The sequence below is a fragment of the Nannobrachium achirus genome (assembly GCF_963921795.1).
Source record: "Nannobrachium achirus genome assembly, chromosome: 15".
Lineage (NCBI taxonomy): Eukaryota > Metazoa > Chordata > Actinopteri > Myctophiformes > Myctophidae > Nannobrachium > Nannobrachium achirus.
The window spans coordinates 53,972,472-53,986,011 of record NC_137822.1 but is presented as its reverse complement, the minus strand read 5'-3'; the positions used below and the strand labels follow the sequence as shown (position 1 = coordinate 53,986,011).

Here is a 13,540-nt window from a genome sequence, read left to right as displayed (position 1 = left end):
TATGGAGACACAAATAGCCTGCTTTGTTGAGACACAAAGAGCCTGCTGTGTTCCCTATGGAGACACAAAGAGCCTGCTGTGTTCCCTATGGAGACACAAATAGCCTGCTGTGTTCCCTATGGAGACACAAAGAGCCTGCTGTGTTCCCTATGGAGACACAAAGAGCCTGCTGTGTTCCCTATGGAGACACAAAGAGCCTGCTGTGTTCCCTATGGAGACACAAAGAGCCTGCTGTGTTCCCTATGGAGACACAAAGAGCCTGCTGTGTTCCCTATGGAGACACAAAGAGCCTGCTGTGTTCCCTATGGAGACACAAAGAGCCTGCTGTGTTCCCTATGGAGACACAAAGAGCCTGCTGTGTTCCCTATGGAGACACAAAGAGCCTGCTGTGTTCCCTATGGAGACACAAAGAGCCTGCTGTGTTCCCTATGGAGACACAAAGAGCCTGCTGTGTTCCCTATGGAGACACAAAGAGCCTGCTGTGTTCCTGTGTTCCCTATGGAGACACAAAGAGCCTGCTGTGTTCCCTATGGAGACACAAAGAGCCTGCTGTGTTCCCTATGGAGACACAAAGAGCCTCCTCAAATTATTGGCTTAGGAATGCGACACAAACTAAAAAAGATATCCACGAATTCAAGTCTGGAATAAAAGTAATTTTGAGGGTGAACTACTCCTTTAATGGGTTAATTCACATTCATAGCGTGAAGCCATCTGGTGGTTCTCACGTGTCAAGTTTAGCCCATTCAGAACGGGTACACATTTTGTGTATTATTATTTTATGCTTTAACTATTGAAAAATAGCAGATATACAAGCTCCCAGCGCGGCACCGAGTGCCGCGCTGCGAGCTTGTAGATCTGCTATTTTTGAAAAATCGTGAAAATTAGAATTTTGACCCGATTCTATAAGTGTCTTTTGAATCCTTCTAAGATCTTTTTGAAAAACCTATGTTTCTATGTCAGCAATCTGGCCAGCCATCGGCAAAGAAAAGGTCCTTTTCACTCAACTGGAGCTCAGTTGGTCTGTTCTTGAGAGACTACTATGTCAGTGGTTCTCAAACCTTTTCATGTGAAGGACCCACAAAATGATATTTATTTGGCCACGGACCCCCATTTCAAAATATCTAGTTCCAGGGACCCCCCAGAAGCAAAATGTGAGTTACAAACGTTCGCTTTGAAAATACAAATATTCAAAGATTTGCACACATTTTCAAGACTTTTTCAAAAATAGCAGATCTACAAGCTCGCAGCGTGGCACTCGGTGCCGCGCTGTGAGCTTGTATATCTGCTATTTTTCACTGGTTAAAGCATTCAATAATTCATAGGCCTAAATGGGTTAGTCAACAAGTTCCTGCTTTGCCCTTGGCGTCTGAGGTCGTGAGTTCGAGCCCTGGGTTGATGTCGAATAAATATGCTAATTCCTTCTCAGGCATTGCGCGGTGTGAATTCGAAGCATGTGACCTCAAGGTTTAATGGACATTCTGATCCAGACAGGTCTTCCGAGCGAACCCTCTTGTATTTCTCATTTGTCTCCCTCCTCCTCATATTTCTCTGCTGCCTGCACTTTCGCTCCTCCTCGAAACGCCTAGCACCTAGAATGTCGTCACTGTCGGGCAGAAACCTTGTATCTCCAAAAATGTGTAATTTATTTTAGTAAAGCCCTGCTTCATATAGCCCCTTTTCTGCAGCTTTAGCACCACACTACACTACACGACACTACACCACACCGCACCACATAAAAATATCTACATTTTCCATTACACAAAAGTAGGAAGAGTGCTCATGTGCGCCTTGCGGTGACACGCTTCCTATTTTCTTCTTTTTTCGCACTGATTTTTGACACTGCACTATTAGGTTGTTAGTGTTGGTAGTTTCTGAGTATTTTTGCTTTGTTTAACAATGACTGTGAGATACTTGTTTGCACTAACTAGCATTGACTGCTATGGTCTCTTTTGCAAGACACTTTATGTATATATACTTATATATTATTCGCCCCCTCTATTGATGCACCTTCTCTTTATTGGTACTGTACTGCTCTTGTCTTTGTTTTTTTTGTTTTTTTTCCCTCTTATCTATCTTTTCTTACGTCTCTGTAACTTTGTAAATAACTGTATACTGCTGTGCTACTACTGGACAACTGAATTTCCCCCTTGGGATAATAAAGGTATCTATCTATCTAAGTACCCCTATCGGTAAGAAACAAATTGACCCTTTTAACTGTGATTATAATGGTTACCATTCCGTCTCCATTCCGACATTTCTCCTTTCCGATACTAACCCTATCTCTAACCCTAAACCTAAACCTAACCTCTATGGTTAGGTGTTGCCACTCCGACAATAAGAAGTCAATGTCGGACTGGCGACATGTCGGAATGGAGAGCGCCCCCCGATTATAATACAATATAAATTTGTATTACAACTATCCTAATTATAATGCACTATAATGGATTATAACTGTGATTATAATACACTATAAAGTATTAATGTATTACTATAACTATAATACACTATAATAGATTATAATAGTGGTTATAACACAATAGAATCTATTATCATGTATTACAACTATATCCTGGTGGTCTAAATGAAAAGTCAGTGAGTGATCAGTCATTATAAGTGTTTGGCCCTGTTTGGCCTAGCTCAGACCTACTCTAGATTGGATGCTTTTTAGTACCACGTTTAGTACCACTTTCACAACACTCTACCCAGGTCCTTGTAGTGGAAAACCTGGCACAAGTGGGCGGTGTGGAGTGGTGTGGTGTTGCGCCATGTCAGTCGAAAAGTGGCTTATACAAGACTGTCGCACAAGACTAGCTATTTTCACTAGTTTTAAAGGACAACTTTGTTTTTTTACAACAAGGGTTTCATATTTCAGATTGTAATAAGAGAAAAGAAAAAGTGAGTGTTAAAATATTTTTATTTGCTTCGTTCTATTGTTTTATCACGTTTACCATGCTAAAATGTGAGGCATGCGTACGCATGGGGGCATGCGTACAAGTGGCTAAATATGTCTTTTTAGACACAATAAGCCAGCAGTTTCTTTATTGCTATTTACAGTAACACTTCTAGCCCCCATAAGTCACATCCAACCATGAAAGGTTACTTGTATCTTGGGAATGGACTTATTCTGTGTAAAAAGTCATATTTAGCCACTTGTACGCATGCCCCCAACCACTGAAATAAGAATCTCTAAAACAATAGAAAGAAGTAAATGGAATAATTTTAACACTCACCTTTTATATTCTTTAATTACAATCTAAAATATGAACCCTTGTTGTAAAAAACTAAAGTTGTCCTTTAAATCTTTTTCTATGTTTTAAAATGATAAATATAATATGATGCTTTCATATTGATTAATTCTAATGTCCTGAGGTGCATTAGTATAAGTATTAGTATTATAATTATTATTATGACATCATGTGTACTTTGTTCCACTGGTTCCAGCTGTGTTGCTGTGTTGCTTCCACCAGGTGTACTGTTTCCAGCTGAGAGAGAGAGAGAGAGAGAGAGAGAGGAGAGAGAGAGAGAGAGAGAGAGAGAGAGAGAGAGAGAGAGAGAGAGAGAGATGATGACATTGTTTTGTTCAGTGAGAGAGAAGTGCATTATTTATGGAGGCTCATATACTGATTGGATGGTGGAGGGAATCTACACTTTCTCCTCTCCTCTCCTCTCCTCTCCTCTCCTCTCCTCTCCTCTCCTCTCCTCTCCTCTCCTCTCCTCTCCTCTCCTCTCCTCCCCCTCCTCTCCTCTCCTCTCCTCCCTTCCCCTCCCCTCCCCTCCTCTCCTCTCCTCTCCTCTCCTCCCCCCCCTTCCCTTCCCTTCTCTTCTCTCTCTTCTCTTCTCTTCTCTTCTCTTCTCTTCTCTTCTCTTCTCTCCCGCTCCCCTCTCTGCTCTCTCCCATTCTCTCTTCATTACTCACTCTGTCAAAGAGATATATTGATCTCTGACATCACTACTTTCTTCCGGTGTTTTAAATCAATAGAGAGAGAGAGAGAGAGAGAGAGAGAGAGAGAGAGAGAGAGAGAGGGAGAGGGAGAGAGAGAGAGAGAGAGGTGGAGGGGGGGGAAGGGGCGTCAATTGGGTATGGCAGGGGTATGCAAGCTGCCATACCCTGGGTCCAGGGGGGAAAATAAGTTACTTTCAAATCCATGGATGTCTCTTTGTCTATCTGTGCTGGTTGTTAAGTTACAGTAAAATAACTACAAATGCAAACTTTAACAAAATGGTCACTTTAACAAGGTATTATAATTATATTCTCCACACTTGTATTCTCCCCGTCTTGACAACATGGTATATTCCCAGGTTCCGCAGGTCAGCTGCACAGGTGCAATGCATTATTGTTAATTGTGGCTACGTTTACTAACATGCCAAGTTTAGCTGCACTTGAACAGCCGTTCCAGGCTGCCATATCCAGTAGGGCTGCGAAATCTTTGGGTTATCCCACGATTCTTGGGGTCACGATTCACGATTTTTTTCAGATTCTTTCAAATCCAAACGATTCAAATTCAGAAAGGATTCTCTATTCAATTCATATATAAGGATCTACTCCAGGTCCGCTGACATGAAAGCAGAGTACATTTACGTAGCTTTTATAATTGTAACGGTTGTATCAACTTATTGAAATAATGTAAACAAACAAATGTAAATCCAAGACAAAATGTCTGATTTATTCATGCTTGCACACATTCTTTTTTAACTTGTACAAACACAACATAATATCTAATACATTATCGTAATAAAAAAAATCATAAAAATCTAATATCTAATAAATATCTAAAAATAAAATGTTTTTGGGAAAATGAGAATCGATTCTGAATCTACCATGTTAGAAACGCGATTCGATTTTGAATCGATTTTTCCCGCGCCCCTAATATCCAGCCCAAGAAACCGTAGAAACGGGGGGAAAAACATAAAATGTACTTCTTAAAATAAATGTATCATGCCTGTTGCTAACTAAGGTATGGCAACATGACTTCGCGCGCGTGCAAGACACCAGTCATGTTGCCATACCTTAGCTTCTTCTGAACTGACGCCACTGGGGGAGAGAGAGACAGAGGGAGGAGGAGGAGGGGGGGAGATAGAAAAAAAGAGAACTAATGGTCTGCATTTCCACGGTGTGTTTTTTTTTATCCAGTGCACTCTACAAGGTGCATTATGCATTCACCCATTCACACGCTAGCGGCGGATGCGACCGCGCGAGCAGCAGAAGCAGGGCCGCCGATGGAGGGGGGGGGGGGGGGGGGGGGGGAAAGGGTACTGCTGTCCCCCCTCCCGGAAAGGGGGGGCCCTGCGGTGGGGGGGGCCCCCCGTTGAACGGGACTCAGGAGCAGTCTAGTTTGTGTAGGAAAGATTTGAGTGACTGTGAAAGAACTTTCTCCCAAGGTAAGATTAAGACATCATGCTTTATATAAACCCTATTATATTAAGCCTAAACGGTTCTGCAGCCTGTGTAGAACAGTTTTTAACAGTTTTCTTACTTTAAAAATGATCATTTTCCCATGAAAAAACCCAGGCCCAGGTCTTTGATCTTGACCCCCCTCCCAAAAATCTGTACGACGGCCCTGAGCAGAAGCAGCAGGAGGAGCGGTGGGTTGGTTGGGGGTTCGGCGTCTTTCTTGCTCAAGGACACTTTGACACTTCAAAGCCTCCAGGACGAGATTCTGATCGACCCGGGAGCGCTCTGGTTCCCATACGGCCACTCTCTCTACCTTCCTGATCCACTGCCCACACACGTGCGTGCCAACGCGTGCGCACGCACATGCGGCACACACACACACACACTAATGAACTGAACTGAATTATAGTTTGACTAGCATGCTAACACACACACACACACAGACACACACACAGAAACGCACGCACAGTAGGGTTGTTCGATGTGGCCTAAAAATAAAATCTCGATTTATTTCTCAGAAAAGTCGATTTTCGATTACGATTACGATTTTTTGGTAAAAGAATAATACATTGATTTAAAAAAATGCAAGGAAAAGATTTTTTTTATTATTATTGTTTTATTTTATTTTAAATTTTTATATAACCAAATAGCAAAATGTAATAAAACAATAAGGGTAATACTAATAATAATAACTTTAGTTGCGCAACAATCACATACAGAAGTTAACTTAGCGTCCTTAGTGTTTCCTTATCAATAGTGAGTGACAAAACAGCCAAAACAAGCCAGCTCTTGGAGGCTGGTGAAACGGGTAAAAAAAATAGCTAAGGCCGCCCCTGCACTGCTCATGCACGGAGATGTTGATTGATTGTAAACGGAGGCGAAGCGCTTTGCTTCCTGAGTCTCCCGACGCAAAATTAACACAGTGACAGGGACAGTAGGACTACAGTAGGCGAGTTTCTAAATTCTAGGAGACCCTAACCCTAACCCTAACCTAACCCTAACCCTAACCCTAACCCTAACCCTAACCTCAGTAAAACAGACGCTGAGTAGCTAACCTGCCAACACTGGTGAAAACGAGCGCTCCTTGCCTTAGCTCTCCTAGAATTTAGAAACTCGCCTACAGTAGGTGGGTAACACAGAATTAATAAGCTTCTTTCAAACTACGTCGCACACACTAATGAACTGAACTGAATAGTTAGACTAGCATGCTAATACACGCACGCACACACACGCGCGCGCACACAGACACACACTAATGAACTGAACTGAATACTTAGACTAGCATGCTCATACACGCACGCACACACACGCACGCGCGCGCGCTCAGCGCGCAACGCACTCACACACACACACACACACACACACACACACACAGATCAACGGCACCAGATTGTACCACGTAATGGGGGAAAATCTACTTAGACCTACTTTGAATTGTATGTCTATTTATAATTTATATATATATATATTATTTATTGTTTGTTTAGAAAGACAGACAGACAGACAGGCAGATTGATCCTTGGGGCCTGTATGTTGTGTTGTTGACGTAGTAATGGCATGCACATTCTTCCGGTGCGCGCTGCGGGGAGCGGTTGACGAGATTAGGAAGTGATTTTGTATACCAGCCCTGGCACCGAAAAAGCGCCCAGAAGTTTTATGTGGAAAAGCCGTGATTTCCCATTGAAGTTAAATGGGAAATATCTCAAGGGCGTCTAACGCAGTGGTGGGAAAAGTACTCACATATTTGACTTAAGGCAGGCCAAGGAAGGACCCCTTATGGCTCATGGCACGTACCCCATCTTAAAGTACCAAAAGTAAAAGTACAAAATGTTGAAAACAGCATGATCTACAAGTTGTGAGCTTGTAGATCGGCCGTTTTCAAATAGCCACGGTATAAAACTGAGCTAAAGTGGATTAATGTAGGTTTTATATTTACAATATAATCATTTATATCCGCAAAGTAACTTGTATATAAGGTTTTCAAATAAATGTAGTGGAGTAAAAGTACGATATTTGGATCTGTGGTGTAGTGGAGTAGAAGTAACGCCCGATCTACAAGCTCACAACGCGTCACAACGTGTGTGTGTGTGTGTGTGTGTGTGTGTGTGTGTGTGTGTGTGTGTGTGTGTGTGTGTGTGTGTGTGTTTTAATTTAATTTGTTTTACATGCTGCACAACACACTAGGGCATTCACGAATAGTGATTTTTCGTATTTGAATTATTTGACATCAAAGTATTCAAATAGTCGAATATTCGACAGGACTGGCCATACTGTCAAATATTAAGTAAGCAAGAGGCAAACATTGTGAAAATAGCCGATCTACATGCTCACAACGCCTCGCAACGCTATTTTCAACGCTATTTTCAACGCTATTTTCACAATATTTATCTGTGGAACAGAGTCACATTAAATGTAATACCTACAATTCCCCAGTTAAAATATGTTTATTTTGGGGGTCACGACCTAAAAAGGTTTGAGAATCCCTGGTATAGAGCATTAACAAATTCATCCACCAGGGGCATTGACAACTCATTCTTATGACTTCCTATCTAGCCAAGCTTTATAAACTATATATTTTTTTAAAGAGAAAACTATAAAAAAAATAAAAATGAAGTGAATATTCGACTTCGGTGAACAACGTCGAATAGTGACTTTGATATTCGAATATTCAAATATTTAGATGAATGCCATACAACACACCAACTTGGTCAACAACAGCACATATACCTCCCGACCGAGTCTCTTAAGCCCATTTTCCACTGGCCCAACTCCACACCACTCCACACCACACCGCACTTGTGCCAGGTTTTCCACTACAAGGACCTGGGTAGAGTGGTGTGAAAATGGTACTAAACGGGGTACTAAAAAGTATCCACTCTAGAGTAGGTCTGAGCTAGGCCAAACAGGGCCAAACACATCATAATGACTGATCACTCACTGGCTTTTCATTTAGACCACCAGGATATAGTTGTAATACATGATAATAGATTCTATTGTGTTATAACCACTATTATAATCTATTATAGTGTATTATAATTATCATAGTAATACATTAATACTTTATAATGTATTATAATCACAGTTATAATCCATTATAGTGCATTATAATTAGGATAGTTGTAATACAAATTTATTATGTATTATAATCACAGTTAAAAGGGTCAATTTGTTTCTTACCGATAGGGATACTTTTGTGTAATGGAAAATGTAGATATTTGTATGTGGTGCGGTGTGGTGTGGTGTAGTGTGGTGTGGTGTGGTGTGGTGCTAAAACTGCAGTCGAAAAGGGGCTTTAGCTTGCTGGATGCTACTACGAGCTCTTTGTAGTTCCCGGGGCAGCCAATGCCTCCAGTGGCGTTTCTGAAAATTGTGGGGCCCCCCTGCGAGGAGGGGGGTGGGGGCCCTTTTGCAAATGACCGACTCGTCGGGTCGAGGGGAGCACATATAAATACACAATTAAGCTTTTAATACCACAACTTTTACACCACCAACAAGCGGAGTATGAACATGATTAGTGCCAACTCTACCAGAGGGAGATTGACACTAGAAACACAGCTGTTAACACAAAGCAATCTGTTGGACATTGAGTATGATATGTCCATTCTAAACAACTGTTGCAGTGGGCCGCTAGGCTAGGGGGCTGCCCAGTGGCAAAAAAAAAAAGAAAAAAAAAATGTTTTCTTTTTTCTTTTTTTTCTTTTTTTTTTCTTTTTTTGTGGGGGCCCCCCTCTGCTGGAGGCCCCCCTGCATTACGCCACTGATCTCTGCCACCACGTCTCCTCTCGCAGGACAATGATATCCGTGTCTTTGGTGAAGTCTGCTGTTTCTCTGCTCTCCATATCAAAGGCAGTCGTCCTGCTGGGTCCTTGAATCAAGTCGTGGAAGATAACGTGTTCCATTATTTACACTGTTGTTGTTCCCTCTTCTTCTCCCTCTGCCTCTCCGTCTCTCTCTCCTTTCTGGGGGGGGGGGGGGGGGGGGGGGTGGTACTGAGTTACTAGTTACTAAGGGGCTTAATTATGTTATACTTTAGCTATTTAAAAATAGACTCAGTGCCGCTGCGAGCTTGTAGATCTGCTATTTTTTTGAAAATTATGCTTCTGGGGGCGTCCCAGGGACTAAATATTTTGAGATGGTGGTCCGTGGCCATTCTGGCCAAATACATATCATTTTGGGGGGTCCTTCACATGAAAAGGTTTGAGCACCACTGACATATGGAAACAAAAACAAAAAATCTTAAAAGGATTTGAAACATTCAAAGACACATTTTCAAGATTTTTCAGAAAATAGCAGATCTACAAGCTCATAGTGCTGCGTAGGTGCTGCGCTGCGAGCTTGTAGATCTGCTATTTTTCGATAGTTAAAGCACAAAATAATTCATGATAATGCGTTCCCGGTCTAAATGGGTTAAAACCCCCCCCCCCCCCCCCCCCCCCATGAAGAACATTCATGGGGGGCCCGCAGTGAATCCTTGTACCCAGGGCCCAGAATTTGGTGAGACACCCCTGTATCTCTCTAATGGGTGGTCCTATACATAACTAAAGCACCCGCAAACTGGAGAGAAGAGAAAATACATGTCTCTTCTCTTCCTCAGGTTAGCTAGTCACCCACATTCATGTAATCAGGGACTTTTTGGGCCCCTGATTCAACCCGGGAAAAAGAGTTGGAGAGGCCATCATTGCGCGAGAGAGATCTCTCTCTCTATAGCGCTGCTGCTACTCACAGAGTTGCCATTTCAGATCATGACAAGTGACAAGCCAGTGGGCCAATTACATGAGACAGCCGATCTACAAGCACACAACGCCTCGCACCGCGAGGCGTTGTGTGCTTGTAGGTGCGCGCCCCTAGTGGCGAGACAGGATAACTAGGCTGAGTTGAAGGGTCACGGATTTGTCAACAAACATGGATGCTCCCTGGAGATGCTGTGCTTGGATATGCTAATGACAGTATGAGGGACTGAAAACGAGCGAAAAAAGTGACTTTCGAGCGAGAATAATAACCGGATTAATAATCGATCCTAGTAGTGCCGTTTGGAGCCGTGGTGGGGCGGGGAGAAAATCGAAAATGGAATAAATTGCTGCTTTGGGTCAAACAACGCCTGGACCAGCCTGGAGGCTTCCAAAAACATCATTTTAAAGGTGGGAAAGACGTTTTATGACCGAAATTCCCCTTTAATATTTGACAGTTTGGACAGTCCTGTCGAATATTCGACTCTTCGAATACTTTGCGGTCGAATAATTCGAATACTAAAAATCACTATTTGTGAATGCCCTAATATACTGAGGTCTTCGTGGGGAAAGTGTTTTCTGCTGGTGTTTCAGTCCGAGTGTATCAAAGGGTGCGTTCGGAATTGCCCACCGGGTGTGGTTAGGGTTAGGGGTTAGGGTTAGGTTTAGGCATAGTTTTACTGAGGTTAAGGTTAGGGTTAGGGTTGAGTTTAGGCATAGTTTTACTGAGGTTAGGGTTGGGTTTAGGCACTCACCACACTGAGCACACACCCGGTGCGCATTTCCGAACGCACCCTTTGATACACTCGGACTGAAACACCAGCAGAAAACACTCTCCCGGTCTTCGTGACCTGTGAGAGAGACGGCTTTCAGCAGATGATAGTACGTCGCTCCATATAGCATTGCTTTATGCCCCACAGTTCAAAAATCTGAAATACGTCAAAATCGAATTAGAACCGGATCCAGTCGTTGTTGCTTGAGGAATATCTGATGATGTTATGAAGTTAACCAAAGCCCAGCAATGTTTCCTATCTTATGGCCTCATTTATTGTAAGGAAATTGCTTCTTATGCATTGGAAGGGGGGGGGGGGGGGGGGGGGGGGGAACACCCACCGCAAAGATGTGGCTCAGTGATCTTAAAAGGTAAAGACGCTACATCTAGAAATAGTCGGGGAGCCACAGTCCCAAAAGCTCAAAGAATAGGGTTTTACCTGTGACGTCATGACATACTTTTTATTTATTTGGTCATTAAGGTACACAGAATGAGAAGCCTGCTCTGCCGGAAACATTGCGAAAAAAGGTTATGGCCATTTGTATATTCATTGTCCCATCGACTTCACTATACAGGCAAAAGCATTTGTTTTGCATGAAAAACATTCCTTGGGCCAGATTTCGGCCTCTGAAAACCGTGATTTTTGATGACTCATCACTTTTCACGGTTTTCTGGGGCTGGAATGGATTCAGAATCATGAAAAGCCCTTAGTTTGACCCCTCACATGCTACTTAAGGCAGATTTATTTTTGTATTCTTTTCCTGTATCGTGACGTCGATGGGACTTTCTTTTTCGCAATGTTTCCGGCAGAGCAGGCCTCTCATTCTGTGTACCTTATTGACCAAATGAATAGAAAAAACAAAAATAAAAAGTATGTCATGACATCACAGGTCCTGTCAAATTTTGGGCCTGTGGCTCCCCGGCAAAAAGGATCAGGTACACCTTTGAGGACCAGCTTCCGTATGTTGACAAGGTGGTCAGCTCTCATTCGATATCTCTCAGCCTTGAATGAAAGCTACACTCACAAGCAGGCACGTGCCTCACATACAGTAGACATCAAAGGGGGCTTGAGCCGCTGCCCTTTTACCCGTCTGTAAAAAGTTCCCTCTCCAGACCATGAATGCAGTTTTTACTATGGTGAAAGAAATGCAAATGCCCTCTTTCCATGCCATATCTGAAGGCAGCATTTAACACATCTGGTGCCAACCCCGAGTTTCCCGAGTTTGTATTGGTACTAGTGCTGTGCCAACCCCGAGTTTCCCGAGTTTGGGCCGTTTTTGAAAAAAAAAAAAAAAAAAAATTCAATTTTTTTTTTTCAATTTTTTTTTTTGGACCTCCAGAAATGTGTTAGGCATGATCGCGATCGCGAAATTGCATGTTTAACCCCCATACCAACCCATTCTTTCAAACATGGCAGCCATGTTTGTTTACATCTGAAGAAAACATAATGGCTCATAAATCATGAATGCCTGAACGGATTTCCAAGCAGATTTTTTTGTTTGAAAGCTGTGAACAGTGCAGGACACACGTGGTGCATCATCTAGGCATGGGCGTGCACTTTTTACACAATTGCACAATTACATGGAAGTCTATGGTAACCATGGCAACGCGGGACATTGGCCGGAAAAAATCATTGCAACATAAGTGTTAAGAGAATTGCCTTGTCCGAACTCTCCTGAACTTGAATGCAGCGTATTATGTTGAAAGAATTGTCCTCTCTGTGTAGAAATCCATGTCGTTACGCCACATCTCCAGTATTTACTTGATTATGCTTCGTTCGGGGGGATATCAAGCACCGAAAATAGTCGACCTCCAAGCTCACAGCGCGTCGCAGCGTTGTGAGCTTGGAGGTCTGCTATTTTCACCAAAAGGTCCTTTTAGAAATTTCAGCCCCTGCCTCTCTAACATTCTCTGCACATCCCTGCTCACACTGACAACATATCTTATGGTAGAGCAAGGAGGATACTTAGAAAAGGAATTTATGGGAAGAGTTAGGAGAGAATCTCTTATCTAGAATACGCCATGCCCTTGTTTACCTTATTTATCTATCTATCTTTCTAATGTGTGTCTCTTACCTGTCCACAAATGCTAAACACGTCACACCTTTTCATTTCAAGCATCCCCCATAACTCTAAGATTTGGTTTCATTTGTACACTCTCAGAGTTAAAGACCCGTAAGGGTCCATTTGGAAGACCCCTCAAAGAACCTTGGAGGTCCCAGGAGTCAGGGCCCACTTTTGAAAACCTTTGGTTTAGACCAGGGGCTCTCAAACCTTTTCATACCACAACCCCATTTTAACAGGGGAACGTTGTTGGCGACCCCACACTTTATGTTTTCAATGTGTAAATATCTTAAAATAACAGCATACATTGTTGGCCTTGAATATGAATATTTAGTAAAGGAAATTACATCAGTGTTTCGTGCTGATTTGTAGGTCTATCTTATCAGTGAAATTAATGTATTATCTAGAGCTGGGATTTTAACTGATTAAGTGCGATTAATTAATTACAGAAAACTAACGTGATTAAAAGAATTAACGCATTTTAAATCACACTAGTTTTTGCACCACAGAACCTTCAGTTTCGGGCATACCGATCATAGCGATGCACCAACCAAGATGAGACAACAAACGCAAAGGGAGAAGTAGG

At 42.5% G+C, this 13,540-nt stretch overlaps 1 protein-coding gene across 1 annotated transcript in view; it reads left to right on the top strand.

The window, feature by feature from the left end:
* cntfr (ciliary neurotrophic factor receptor) overlaps positions 1-13,540 on the top strand; it is a gene marked incomplete at both ends in the record, with an annotated part of 73,881 nt that overhangs the window by 8,962 nt on the left and 51,379 nt on the right. The gene's annotated exons all lie outside the window — the stretch shown is intronic.